Below are 14,660 nucleotides of genomic sequence, written 5' to 3'. Positions count from 1 at the left end.
TGAGAAGACTGTTTGCAAACGAGCGGTACCCCTGAACCAAGGGCAGATTTATATCCAGTTGGAACCGAGTACACAAGAAGACAATTGATTATAGCGCCAACGTTTCAGAAAGTGAGTTTAGTTTTATGTAATATCCCAGCAATATCAAGGCAAGGGACACCAGAAAATGGCTTCACACACGTTATCCATGTGAGGAATCGAACCCGGGTCTTCGACGTGACGAGCCAACGCTTTAACCACAATGCTACCACCCTTCTCCTCCTCAGTTCCCCATCCCTGTATTAGGTAATAGTGATGTCATCCAGGCAATCCCTGTCGACAAAGGATTAATGGCGCCGTGTCACACTTCAGTACCAACACATTCCTTTACATTGGTGCTAGGCCACATCCTGCGTTGGTGATATTTTACAACAAAGGTACCAAACGTGTCTGTCTAAAAATATAAATGTCTGGCCAAGTTTTATTCAATTTTCCAAATTTCATTACTCAGTTACTTTGCTGAGGTAAAAGGCAAGACACTGATACTATGCGAAGGATGGTCTGTTGCGTTACTTTTGTCCATGTGTATGTATACCTCCTCAGAATACATGTAACATTACCGGGTGTGTTTGTTGTTAAAACAGGCGGATGCACAGCAAACTGACATCGGTCTGAAATAACCGGTCCTGGGTCAGTGTTTCAGTGGTCAGCTTTACGAGCAGCATCGCAATCCATGAAACGCAGTAAATAATCGCTAGTGTTTGACAAACTGGGTGAAGGAGTTAGGTTTTAGGACGCTTCCATCACTTTTACTCACCAATATTAGAACGGAATGTGCTTCACACTTGTGGGAATCGAACCTGGGTCTTCAGCATGACGTGACATGACGTGACCTGACGTGACGTGACGTGAAGCTTTAACCACAAGGTTTTAACTTCAAACAGCTCTGTTGAACCAGCGTGAAACATGAATCTGAACAATGTCCAAATAACAACTTAAAGTCATGTGAAAAGAATGGATCCGTTTCGCAATGCACACCTTTCCTCATCGCCAGCTGTGCCTCCCTGCAAACTGGGTATTTGATATCCTTTTATCTGTGTAATCGATGAAAGGTTTAATAAATTTAGTGCCCACGCTTTGCCTTAAACCATAAAACATGCTCGCTAAACACCTGGCAGTCAATTCTCTTTATCCCCAAACACATTCCTCTGCTCTCATCCATAACTGGTGAGGTATGATTTCAGCTTCTTAAAACATCACCTGTGGTAACGAAGCATTGTAGCGTGACAGGAAACAACCAACCTTTTTTCTTGAGTATCACAGCGGCATGGGTGTCTTTACCTTCAGTGTAGGCCCACATGAAGTAAAGTGACTTGTAGTCTGCTTTCCCTGACGCCCTTAAATTCGTATAATCGGTAAAATTGTGTCGTAAGCAGGTACAAGCAGGCACCCGCGCACGCAGATGGGCACACGCACTAACACTAAAACACCCGTGAAGATCCGGGTTAGATCAGATGCCCATCCTTGTCGTAAGAGGCGACTAACGGGATAGGGTGGTCAGGCTCGCGGACTTGGTTGAGACTTTTTCTTATCACTTACCGACTTAGATCGATACGCATGCTGTTGATCACTGGTTTGTCTGATCCAACTCGAATATTGCCGGATGTGGCGTAAAATAACAAAATAACCAACCATTCAACACTAACACTAACACTCATACTCTCTCTCTCACACACTAATATAATAAATACGCGAGCTCTGACGAGCTCACATGGACAGACTCAGACTCGAACTCACGAGCTTAAACATACACTAACACATGAGCAAAACAATACGTGATGTCATCAGCATCAACAGTTTCGGATTAGCACGTCAGCAGAATGGCATGACTGTGTGCAGTAGGTCGAGCCTACATGTCATTTCCATGTCCGTCATTAATCAGTCAACGTCGACTGAATCGAATCACCTGGTTACGATGTCTGTGGTGTTTTGACAACATGTACAAAATCTTTGAATATTTGCAGTTTGTAAGTCACAGTCAAAACACTTTTCAACAATTCATGCTCATTTTAAAAAAAACCCCTCAAATCGCCACTTTCTGTCCTACATCGTTAACGTCCGTTCGACGTAGGCTAGTCTCGACTCGTCAGATTGTGAACCACTTACTGAAGGGAAGACAAAACGTATGTATGCCTCAGACCTATTACCATTTCGAATTATTGTCAGGGTAAATGTTGTCGGTTTCAGAGAGAAGTGGTACAATCAGGTGAAACTGGTACGTTTGTATATTTTTGTAAGAGTGATTTTATACAACAAATATTAGTGTTTTTGTGTGCGTGAACAGAGCTGTAAATAACAATAATCTGTGCGTATGTGCATTCGTGTGTGTGCTGGTATAGTTAATAATTTATTGTGACAAAAGGCATAAGAAATCCCCTATGAACCAGTAAAATATAACACTGACATTTTTCAATTTTCACAATCTGAAATTTCCTCATTGCAGGTTTGGCATGAAGTTTGTTGAATCTGATTTTCGAAATTTATTGAATATCTCACGGTGTCAAGTTCAAACAGTATTTTGCTGGTTCCACAATTAACTTGTTGCAAAACTGCAACAAAATGTGAAACACATTTCACAATAGGTCTCAAATGTGAAATAAATTCTCTCTGAGACGGGCCCCCAGTTGCCGTGACAGAAGGTGTAAGAAATCCCCTATGAACCAGCAAAATATAACACTAAATAGTCTAAAATAGTCAATATTATGTATTGACCAAAGGGCAAGATACAAAGATTCACAATCGAGGTTTCTAGGACAATGCAACTGAATCAAACCTAAATTCATCGTTCACAAATATGATATCAACTCACCTTGGTTTTCAGTGAACCTGTAATACTAAATGTTACGCAACAAGTGGTTTTCAATGTAAGTTTAACATTAAGGAAGAGGCAGACAGATGTAGATAGGCCAAATTATGACAACTCCAGGACCACTCCGAGTGTAAGTCAGTGTGTGCATCCCGTCAACACAGCAGCCTTATATATACACAGTCGCTGAATCTTGAGCATTCCAGCAAAGTATGGAACCTTCGCGATCGGCCTTGTGTTTAGCAGTCAAAACACAATAATGCACAGAAGAGTACCTAAAGGGAGGCAACTCTAAAGCGCCATCTTAAAGGCGTGCCGCTAAAACACTATTACCTGATACGAAATTTGACCCATAATAACTATCTCTCAAAACTCTAAACATTGTGACCTAACAATACCTATCACTTATTCAATAACAACATAAACTAAAAAAAAAACAAAAACCAAAAAAAAAAAACAAACAAAACAAACAAAACCAAAAAAAACCAAAAAACCAAAAACCCTTTCGTAACAGTGGCAGTACATCTCACTAATTGGAGTGTCTTTCAGACTGAGTGTACATGTGTGCGTGCTTGTGTGCGTGTACGCGTGTACGCGTGTACGCGTGTAAGCGTGTACGCGTGTGTGAAACCTGACATTGCTGTATGTGACTCTTGGGGGCATTAGTACTAAAACAAACAATATTGCCAGCCAATACACGTACGTAAACGGGGATGCACACTAACCAGGTCCATCACCGTAGTGGACTGTGATCATTTTCCTCGGAGGAAGGACGGACGTGATATAATCTGTTATGATGTGCAACAATATTTGTGTACCCGTGAACCTCCGGGTTAGAATCTGTCATCACCAACCAACCCATGCTTATCGTAAGCGCCGACTAACCGGATCGGGTTGTCATGCTCGCTGAATTGACTTACACATGTCACCATGTCAGAGTTAACTAGATGGATGGTCTTGATGAGAAATAATAGAGTCGAAATTTGAACCAGCGAAAAGGGTTGATGTGAATTTTCGAAGACACTGTCTCAATGTTTACGAAACCTCAAAGCTCGAGACTAATCAGTCTTGACTGACAAGCTTGTATTCCAGGTGGCCTCCATTCGTCTTTACATGTGTCACCTTTTCAGCAATTGCATTACATGAAAATTCAAATCAAATTCAATTCTGGACGTGAAGAGGATGCGTGATAAAAAAACCCTCGACCATTGAAAGTTAATCTCAACGGCACAAGTATTATCAAACTAAACTCTCTGGGGATCATACAAATCTTGCAGTCACTAGATGTACCGAGTGGCTTCGCCATATTTACGAGGTACCCATTCACAGCTCGTCGACTGGGGCACATAGTCAGAGAATTTTGTCCAACATTTGATTAGAACACTAAAATTCAGTGATGACGCAAAGCTTCCCCAAACACTCTCTGTCTCCCTCCTTCCAGCCCCTCCACCCCTCCCCCTCTTTCTTCCTCTCTCTCTCCGCCGTTTACAGGGGCTGTAGTGTAGCTTGCTGATTAAAGCGATCGCTCGTCACCCCGAAGAGCCGGTTCGATTCCCCACATGGGTGCACTGTGTTATATTGATATTGCTGAAGTATTATTAAAAGCGGCGCAAATCAGTACTCACTCGTCCCGCCGTTTACACGACTTGCAAACAAAAGTTAGAACTGAATTTCTTGTTTGACGCTCTATATCTCATAAATATCTACCTGTATCTGCTTTCAAAATAGTAGTCATATTTCACTGTTTCAGGTATTTCCTGTGTAGTGTGATAAGGCCGTGGCAGCTTATACAGACATGAAATACCGTCTTTAATGCTACTATATATAGGGCAGTCGTGATGTGTAGGTCATAGAAAATCAACTGACATACAGGTACACACTGGCCTAATCCACGGGCGTGAGTGCGGTTACAAACAGGTCTATACATTACAATACAGCTACCTTTGTTGACATATGGACAGGAGATACGGTTTGCGTATTGGTGGATACTTTTTATTGTTTGTTGTTTAACGCCACATACCACGATATTCCGGCTATATGACGGTGGTCTGCATTTAATCACGTCTAATCAGACAGTCTAGTGATCAACATCATGGGCATCAGTCTACGTAACTGGGATACGATCATACGTGTCAAGCAAGTCAACTAGCCTGACCCCCCGATCCAGGTTGGACGCCTATTATGACAAACATGGGTTGGTGAAGATCAATTCTAACCTGGATCTTCAAGGGTATATTGTGAAAGCGTTCGCTCCTCGTCACGGACGTGTGAGTAGTGACATAGTGTGTGATGATTTTTCCGGTGGTCCCAGCCATCATACTACTAGAACCCGGGGTAACAATTTAGAACACTCACGTAATAAGCAAACGTTACGTCAACATGCATTTGCGTGCTTGTGTACTGAGTAACAATCCAAAGTTTTTTTTTATATCTTTTTGGCCCCTGTTCTGTTCCAAAGTTCTGTTATATCTTATCCAACCCTAATGTGCGTTTTCTTGCTGCCATTTTTTTTCTACACGAAAGTCTCATGTGCATACATATGCATATGTGTTAAGTAACTAATTCAGTTTATAGTTTGATTGCTTATATTTATTTATTATAACATTTATCATTATGGAACAAGATGTTATTCTTAGTGCACACGGAACCTAATCTCTCATAACTCCATATAGGAGTGGTTCAGCTTGTAGTGCTTTCTGGTACTTACGTATTTCATATTGAGGTGAGACTAATAAAGAACTTGTCTGTCGGTCTGTCTTACTGTGTGCACGTTTGGCTGCGCGTACCAGTCCGCAGTAATGTCAGTTTTACAATGCACCTCCCTGAGACACATTCGAGCAGTTCAACACCACCTCTGAGATAATATACTGACCCCAAACTGACCAGTCCTTGATATGTCCCTTGAATACCGAGCACCAGCCAGGTCAACAACAAGCACCATCTATTGTTGAGTTGAGTCGGGCTTTACGTCACATCGGCATTATTCCAGCCATAGAGTGGTGAAATCAATTCTGCAATCATACACAATTTAAGTTCAAATACAAATGAGTTTTAATGTGAAAACATATGTATTGATTATATTATCATTTAAAAACAATAAATGCAAACCAAATTCAAAATCGGGCAATTTGGTATTCACATTACGTAGCTAAAATTGATGGTACAGGTTAACATCCTTCCGACAGCTAACAATGATATGCCTGCTCAGGTGGGAAAACAGGTCTTTGAGATTTGTCGCTTCAAAAGTCAATTGCTGTCAAGATGCGCACGCAGTCAAGCAGTATAGCACCATCTATGAACATCTGTGACGTGGTTACATATCATATACAATGCATATGCATACATTACACTTGTGATTGAAAAAGTCAAAACACTTTACATTGCCAGTAGTGTACGTCGTCAACAACTGAGCGACAGTAGCTCCAGGTATAGATAAACCTGAATGTATTTTTATTGATTTCTTGCTTTTGCATTTTTCGCGGTTGCATGTATTATAATCTTGAGCGTTGATGTGGCTTTGGAGGATTTCGGATCTCTGTGTACCTGAAATCAGCACTTCCTTTCAAAAAAGCAGATGTGTCTTTCGCACGTGTCAACAACTTGGTGTATTGAAATATTCCTCTTTGTAAGAAAACTAATTTAGAATTTCCACGGCTTGCAAACGCTAGTCATTCGGCATTAATAATTAATCAAGTGTATCAACAGTCATTGTGTATTTTAGGACCCAATCGGTCAATGCAATTTCATTTCAGTAAACACTGATCAACACCTGCACTCCTGAAAGACACTGCCGCGCTTGATGTCACTGTAGTCACAACCGCAAGCTCTTGTACCAAACCCCACCATTCCCAACAAATCATCCTGAACACAATGCATTGTCCAGGGGTTCCTTTCACGAAGAAACGTTTTGCTAAGGTTACCCTTAACCCCCATTCTTTAACATTTCTTGAGGGTTAACTTTGTGACTTACGATCACTTTAGTTTCTTTATTATTGCACTTAGATTACCTTAGTGACTTACGATCACCTCAGTGATTTGTAAAAAGAGGCCCTTGTCGACAAAAGCCCGGTCCCAGATTATCCCACGCACACTACCCACCCACGCAACACCCGCTGACGCTCCGCCACAATGGACGAACAATAAAAGGATTTCATCATTATTACCACAAACGGAGTCGACAACCCGTAACAAAATGTTCAAGGACAGAAACTGATAGCCCAGGAGGAAAAGGTGGTACGGAATTTACTTCGAATACCGTATTTATTATTTACACGAAACTCTGTAAGAAAACAAAAGCCAAGCTGACAGATCCCGATCATATCTTCAGTGATAGATGTGACAATTTATGAAGAAAGAGGATAGCGTTGCGTTGCAATTGCTTTAAACAGTCTTACATATGTACGTGTATATTTTGACATTTTGTATTTCGTTGCTTGTGCCAAGGGTTGAGCTAACAAATTTATTCTAAAACTATTCAAAATTAGATGTGACAGCTTAGGATAAAGAAGTCTGGAGTGGTGACAACGACATGCTGAAAAAAATGTGATACTTACATACATATAAGTACATATGTTGTTTTATCGGAAGTGTAACGGTTGGTAAGCCAATCACAGCTTATGTGTATAATATTTCCAATCTCTTGCTTGTATTCCTTTATTCTCAGCTTGAAAACGATGTAGAGAGATGTATGAAGAACTCTAGTGGTTAAAGGGTGCGCTTGTCACGCTGAAGACAGGGGTTCGATTCCCCACGCGAGTACATAGTGTGAAGCCCATTTCTGATGTCTCTCACAGTGATATTCCTGGAATATTGCTAAAAGTGACGTAAACGGTTTAAAATCCACGCTCACTGAAAACGGTGTAATAATCTACACCGACACGTCTCCCTGGGGAATAAACAAGAAGTTGTTAACTATACAGTGCTATGTGTATACTTTACCAACTTATACATCTGAACAATTTACACCCTGTATCGCCGTTAGTACTACAAGCCGACTTGACAAACACCAATGAGATTTCCAACGATAATGCGAGAGCTTTGGGTTCAGGAATCTGGGCTTTTGTATGAATTGCTTCAAACGGTTTTAAATGTTTCCGTCCATACTTCAACAACTTAACCATATATTTTGCCATTAGTGCCAAAGCTGAACTGACTAACCACGATAAAATGCTCTCGGACGGATGTGCCGGTGTAGGATAGCAATGACTTCACAAACACGTTTGCAATGCTTGCAGACATAGTAACAGCTTGTACTATCCTATCGCATTTCCAACGATCGCATGGCAAAGTAACATTTTGTACAGTTCTTGAAAGTCATTAACTTTAGAGGTTAGATGAACACAAATGCATAGCAGTTTATGAATAAAAGATTATAATTCTTTATACGATGTACACCCAACCACTAGGTTACATTTTTTTTTGTAATCTATATTTTGTATTGCACTTTCTCAGTAAAGTACAGCTTCTATCACTTTTTACTTCTGAAGTTTAGAGGTTGGTGAGGCAGAAAAGGACAAACTTTCTGGACGAACAAGTCTTTTATTCAGGTGATGCTCAGCAGCGATACAAGATATTAGTCACTTGAATAAAGAAACTGTTCATCCAGCAAGTTTGTTCTTATCTCGTACTTTTGTTCGAGAATATGTACTTTACTGAGAAAGTGTATTCCAAACGAAACATGTTTCATCTTACCACTAAATCTAAGCCATCTAGATGGCATTTAGCCATGAAGTTAGTGTTTATACTCGAGATGTAACGGTGGCCCAGACAGGACATCACTTTCGCCCCTTCAGTTACGGCTGCCTCGTCTCGCGCTATTGCTTTCTCGTCACATGATTTCACATTCTCGCATTCCCGCAGCTTAAATGAAGCCGATAAAACGATGTCCCCTTTCGGCTGCCTGTAGACATTAACGCTAAGATTGGATTTAACACAGCGACAATGACAGACAATGCTCCAGAATAGCAGGACCGGAAACAGAAGACGGTTGCGGGGGTAGGCAACCCGTCCCCTTCCCTGATAAGCATTTCCCCCTAACATGTGGACTTCATGATTTATGTGCACACCCCCTACCTTCTCCATAATCCTTTGTCTGCTATGAAATAGACCCACCTGTTTTCTTGCATTATACAACATGCTGAAATCAAATCCTGAATGCGAATACCAAGGCAATGAAAACAGGTCATGTATCTACTTCTAACACACACTACACGTTAAAAGAAATGTTACCCCCATACCTTTCTGAATTACTTGAAAACTACCAAAGATGTGTTAGAAGGTTTTAGTTTACAAGAAAGCTTAACAACACAGCTTAGAACAAATCATGAACATATTTCTCAAATGTATTCGTATTTAGGTGAAATGCATCTTTCTCAGAAGACTTAAATTGTCCTGTTGTCGACCATGCCGAAATATACCAATGATGGTGATTTAGATGTCCAAAACAAATGTTAAAATAAAATTCTGCTTTGAGATAGAGACAGAAATAGAGGATTTAAAGTCATCATCTTTCAAATCTTAAGATTAGAAACAACAATGTGCACTAAAAGCAAATCATTCCTATGAGTTTAATATTTTAAAACAGTTTCTGCAAATTTGCAAAAGTGCAAATAAGTAAAACGTACGATTTTGTAAAAAAAATTACACTAAAAAATATCCTTTGTTAACCTTGTTCCATGTAAAGTAACATTTTCCCATTTTCTGTTGACACATAGCAATATCAGCCGCCACAACGTAGCAGTATTCAGCCAGTGTTTGCATCCATTTCAGGTGTAGAATGATTATATTGGGTGTTAAGAGAGACCAGAATGCATGATATCATACACCAGAAATACGTCGCTTAACAGCAGAAGAGAGTAAAAGAACCATCGGGATGGCGCGTTGTGGGTTGACTTACGAGTCTGTTGCCAAGGTATCACGGTTATAACACCATTCAGCGCTTTGTACAGAGAGACTGCATGGGGTCACCGTAGACAGAACACGAAATGGAAGTCCACGCATCATAAAGACAGCTGAGGATAGATACCTCTGTCATTAAAGAAAGTTTCTCTTGGTGTATCGCATGTGGAAATGTTTTCAGGACGTCGAATGTCCCTCAAGGTCTTCCACACGTTTATCAGTTGTTTGTTGTTTTTCACCTTATTCAGGAATACGGCGGTTGGCTGTCTGGAACCTCACAACTCCAGACACCCAACTACTTTGTAGAGTCCATACATATTACATTTCTGCACTACATCGATATGTATATATTCAGCCTCTACTATGTATAATTATGTTTATAATACTTTTGTTATCTTATCGTATTAATAAAGTGTCGACATATTTGTAAGGTGCCCCAGTCGCGTAGCGAGTGAGTTGTTTAAAGCCCGATTGAGTGAGCGAGTTGTTTAATGCCCTAGTGAGTAATGTTTGAGTCCAAGTGAGTGAGTGAGTGAGTGAGTGAGTGAATGGGTTATGTTTTAAGCACTTTTCCATTTACCTCGTGTCCTCATGATGTGGAACGGCGCTCCAAGACGTCACCGTCGACGGTGAACGCACCAGTAGGCGTTTGTTGATGACAGACCTGAAGGCAAGACAATAGCTAATCTGTTATCCGAACCCACACAACCACAGGCTCCTACACTTCTGACACGGAACATCACGTGCTTCTCTCAGACATCAATTATTTTGACGACTGTGTCCTCATGAAAACACACGACCTGAGAACTGAACTCGAGAACAATTCAGGCGACATGACATTTTAAGCCGCCAACCAACTACCACGTAATGGGTGTGGGTGTGAATAAATTAGCGAAAAATGTACACCACTCCTAGTCTTTGGCAGTGGTGCGTTATCATGCTTATGATCGTATTTTTGCTTCTAATGTGGGCTACAAAGTTGATACAACTTTTTATTTTTCTGAACCCAGTTGAAAACGAAAAACGAGTCTGTGAAAAACAGCATTTTCTTGACAACCATCGCAAATCTCTGTATATATATATTTGTGAAATACATGTAGGTATTATCAAATATATCACCACTGCCATAATATTGTACTGTCAAGGTGTCCGTTTTGTCAAGATTCTGCTGTATACTAACGATGTCCCTGGTTTCGATATAGCTGACACCTACAGTTTTTTTTATTTTATGACAAACAACACTGTGTTTATATACTGTTCATAGTTTCTAGCAGATATTTACTAGATTCTTGAGACTTTCTGAGGCATTTAGGAGTTGGCGAACATAATAAGACGAGTATATGGATGTCAACTCATCCATATACTCGTCTTATTCAGATATACACTAGTATCTGTTATATAATGAGGAGGAGTGGTGAGGAGTGTTACGCTGAATACTGAGAACAATATTCCTCAATATCTCACAGTGTCTCGCTGTATGGCGCTCATATTCCGGTCATCCGTTACAAATGAAATAAGCAGGCTAGTGGTTAATGCGTTGGCATGACACTCCGAACAGCTGGATTCCATTCCCCTCATGGGTACAATGTGTGAAACCCATATGTGGCATCCCCTGACGTTATATTGCTAGGATATTGCTAAAGCGGCGTAAAACCACACTCACTCACTCTAATTGGTTTGTCATGCGATTTAAGTGTCTCGATCGGTTAGATATTGTGTACGCAGGACTGACTAACGTTCATATGCAACCATTTTGAAAAATGTAAGAACAGCATTGAAAAAGGATCATCATCATCATTATTACTAGTTGTGCTATTATCATCAGTATTATTTATTTATGGTAACTGGTATGTATTAACCTCCACCCTTCGGGCGTGCCTTCATCCAGTTTCAATATCGAATACTTCCCAACCTGAGATAAAAGATCTTTACTGACCCAGGTGCTTCCGTGACAACTGATATATTGTTGGTCTTTTCCGGAATGTTTCGAGTGGTTACGAATTTTTCCGGAATGCCTCGAGTGGTTACGAATGTAGTCAGCGCCAAAACATCAATTTCAAATGACCTACATTTATTCCGTAGGCCATCAGATGCCAGGTCAAAGGCTATCTGCAAGACATAACACACAGTGATTCAGGTATTTCCGGAATTTGTTATTACGATCTGATATCAGCTACTTATCTAGAAGTGGTGACCATATTTATCGGTCACAATATCAATACCGTTGTTATGCCCTGCTCGGCGTTATCCAACACTGACTGGCCACTACTACATGGGGGTCTACTTTCACCAGTCTTCTGGATATTTAAGCCATGATATCGCGTTCCGAGAGTGCGTAAAACTATAAAATATCTGAAAAACAAACAATAATAATGTTTGAACACAACTGAGGTCAAATTTTAAAAAATAGATGTGGTTCCGATTACACGTCTATAAAATTTCGGACAGGCAGGCATGTAGTATTGTCATTTTGATTTTTATATTTTCTTAAGAAAATTGTTTATTCAATCACGCTTGAGGCCATCGACCTTCTCTGTCAGAATGACCAATGCATGTCCGTGCCGGGGAAAAACAATGGTATCGGAAAAGCCTCCTTTACTGCTTAAAAATGTGTCAGCACCAGAATTTACGAGTCGGTCGGGTAATCGGAACCATGCCATATTTTATGCCTAGGAGAAAGAGGGTTTTGTTGTTGCATCTCAGTTATACGAGGATGGTTTTATATTACATTTAATTTGTAAAATAACTGCCGTGACTAAAAGGACGCGTCTCATGACAATTATAAGTTCGAAGGGTAGCACTTCCAGTCGGGAATCTCCATGTTTCAAAGTTTTTACTCCGGTTTCAAATTCCTACGATCATGATAGGATGAACTTGTTGAACCGTATTTAGGCATTTACCACCTTTCCTTATAATCCTGAAAGAAGGCAAAGTAGACTTATGAGTAACCATAATCGCTGACCAAAAACGTCACCATCCCCCGCTATCCCCGAAAAGAGACGTCGGAGCACTTCTTATTATCCAAGACTTGAAGCGTTGCTAATTGCAATTAACTACGAAGTAATCAACATAAAATATTGTTTTTATCCAAGACCATTCTGAAACATACGTGATATAACACAAATTTTGTTTAATTTGGGAGACCCAAATTCTGCTGATATCGAACGACTATAGTAGTGACCATGACCTTTTAATTACTTAGGAAAAGGTTTACTTGGAGTGATCTCCCGTTGAACGTGCGTTTTTGGCGAGCTATTATTCAATGTTTCAGTTACAGTTGTCACAAAAGGCAAATTAGTCTTCTGTTCCACTTTTGATTCGGAGGGTTTGTGTTTATTTTTGCATTTGAAGTAGTGATTTAATCTACATGTGTACGTACGTCCTCCCTGGGTTTTCTTAGCGTAGCATGTACACATATTTGTTTTCCGTTTAGAGGAACAGCTGAGGGAAAGTGGTCAAGTATGCTTTAGTCATTATTTCAGATCTAATAGCAATAGCGTGGTAACACCACCGCTGCTGAGTAAATCATTTCTTTCAGTTGATAATGTCTTTGAACACATGTACATGTATACTACTACTTCAGCGACGTCATGACATCGTTTACCATATAAAGTTCGGCGTGCCGGTTACATCATGTAATGTATCGGTACCATGATGTTTTAAAATTGTTAAATAAATGCGTGTAACCTTGCACGGCGACACTGAATTTCGCGTTACTTCCCCATGTGGCGACTGGGAAATTCCAATGACGTCAATGGCAAACATCCCGCTTTTGCAATCTCCAACACTTGCGTCAAAGCAGACCCTATTCCGTGGCTCTGGTGAGAGTTACGATAGGCATTGCAGACCCAGTTTCAAGATAATGTATCTTTAACTTATGATCTAATCTTACAATCCTTGAACGTATCTTGTGATAAATCATAAGATAGGTAATCTTAAGACACAGCCATTCATTCCATTGTGACCACAATTACGTCCCACTTCCGATAAAACATTAACCATATATTAATATGTAATTATTAAATAGTAGCACGGGACGATCTTACCTGATATAATTTTCGTATATGAATTCGATGCCTGTGTCGCAACGTGATATTTTAAAACATGCCCGAGTCTCCCATTTTTGCCATTTCTATAGAATCCTACATCCAGTAGCAAACACTTTAATGGAGACGCATATCAGATACAGAAGACACGTGATCTAAAGATTGGAATTACACCATTACATTATCGACTCCCTTGGGAGAATTCAACCGTGCAGTCTAAAGGGTGATGTGTATAGTATTAGGGCTAGGACGGGTAATCCGGATACCTGAGGCAGGTGGGTAATGAGCTGCACCTAAGTACCTGTCTCAATACGTGGACCCGTAGTGATCAAGTATCTAATAGATTAAACAATATGACATGCAATTCTTTCGTGATAAAAAGGCTTTATTGTCTTTGAAGATTTAGGCATAATTTACCTTCACCTGTTTCGATTATATTAGATGGTTACGATATTGAAAATCTCGAAATTTTAGCCTCTGATCCTACACATTTGATGTCAGATTAACACGACAGATAAATTTAGACTCGTCCCAGCCCTATATAGTTGAGCAATTCAGAGGTACTTCTGCATATTGTTGCACTTGAGCATGAGCACATATTTATAATAACGCAATAACGCAATACCAAAATTCAATGTAAACGCAACTATTTTCCGTTCCTTTAGTCCATTGTGTGTCCCTGTTTCGTCTGTGTCTATATTGATCACACCAATATGTTATTCAGCTGAATTAAGATTGGCACCGTTGCCTTAATCATTCGGTTTGACAAAGAGGCAGGTACAATACAGGCCCACTTTCGCCTTGACGTCATACCCATATGGTATCACTTAACCCAGCGCGGCAAGTGATTTCCGATACATGTCCGCTGCGCT

Source organism: Haliotis asinina, chromosome 14 (assembly GCF_037392515.1).
Source record: "Haliotis asinina isolate JCU_RB_2024 chromosome 14, JCU_Hal_asi_v2, whole genome shotgun sequence".
Classification (NCBI taxonomy): Eukaryota; Metazoa; Mollusca; class Gastropoda; order Lepetellida; family Haliotidae; genus Haliotis; species Haliotis asinina.
Note: the sequence above shows the minus strand (reverse complement) of the source record.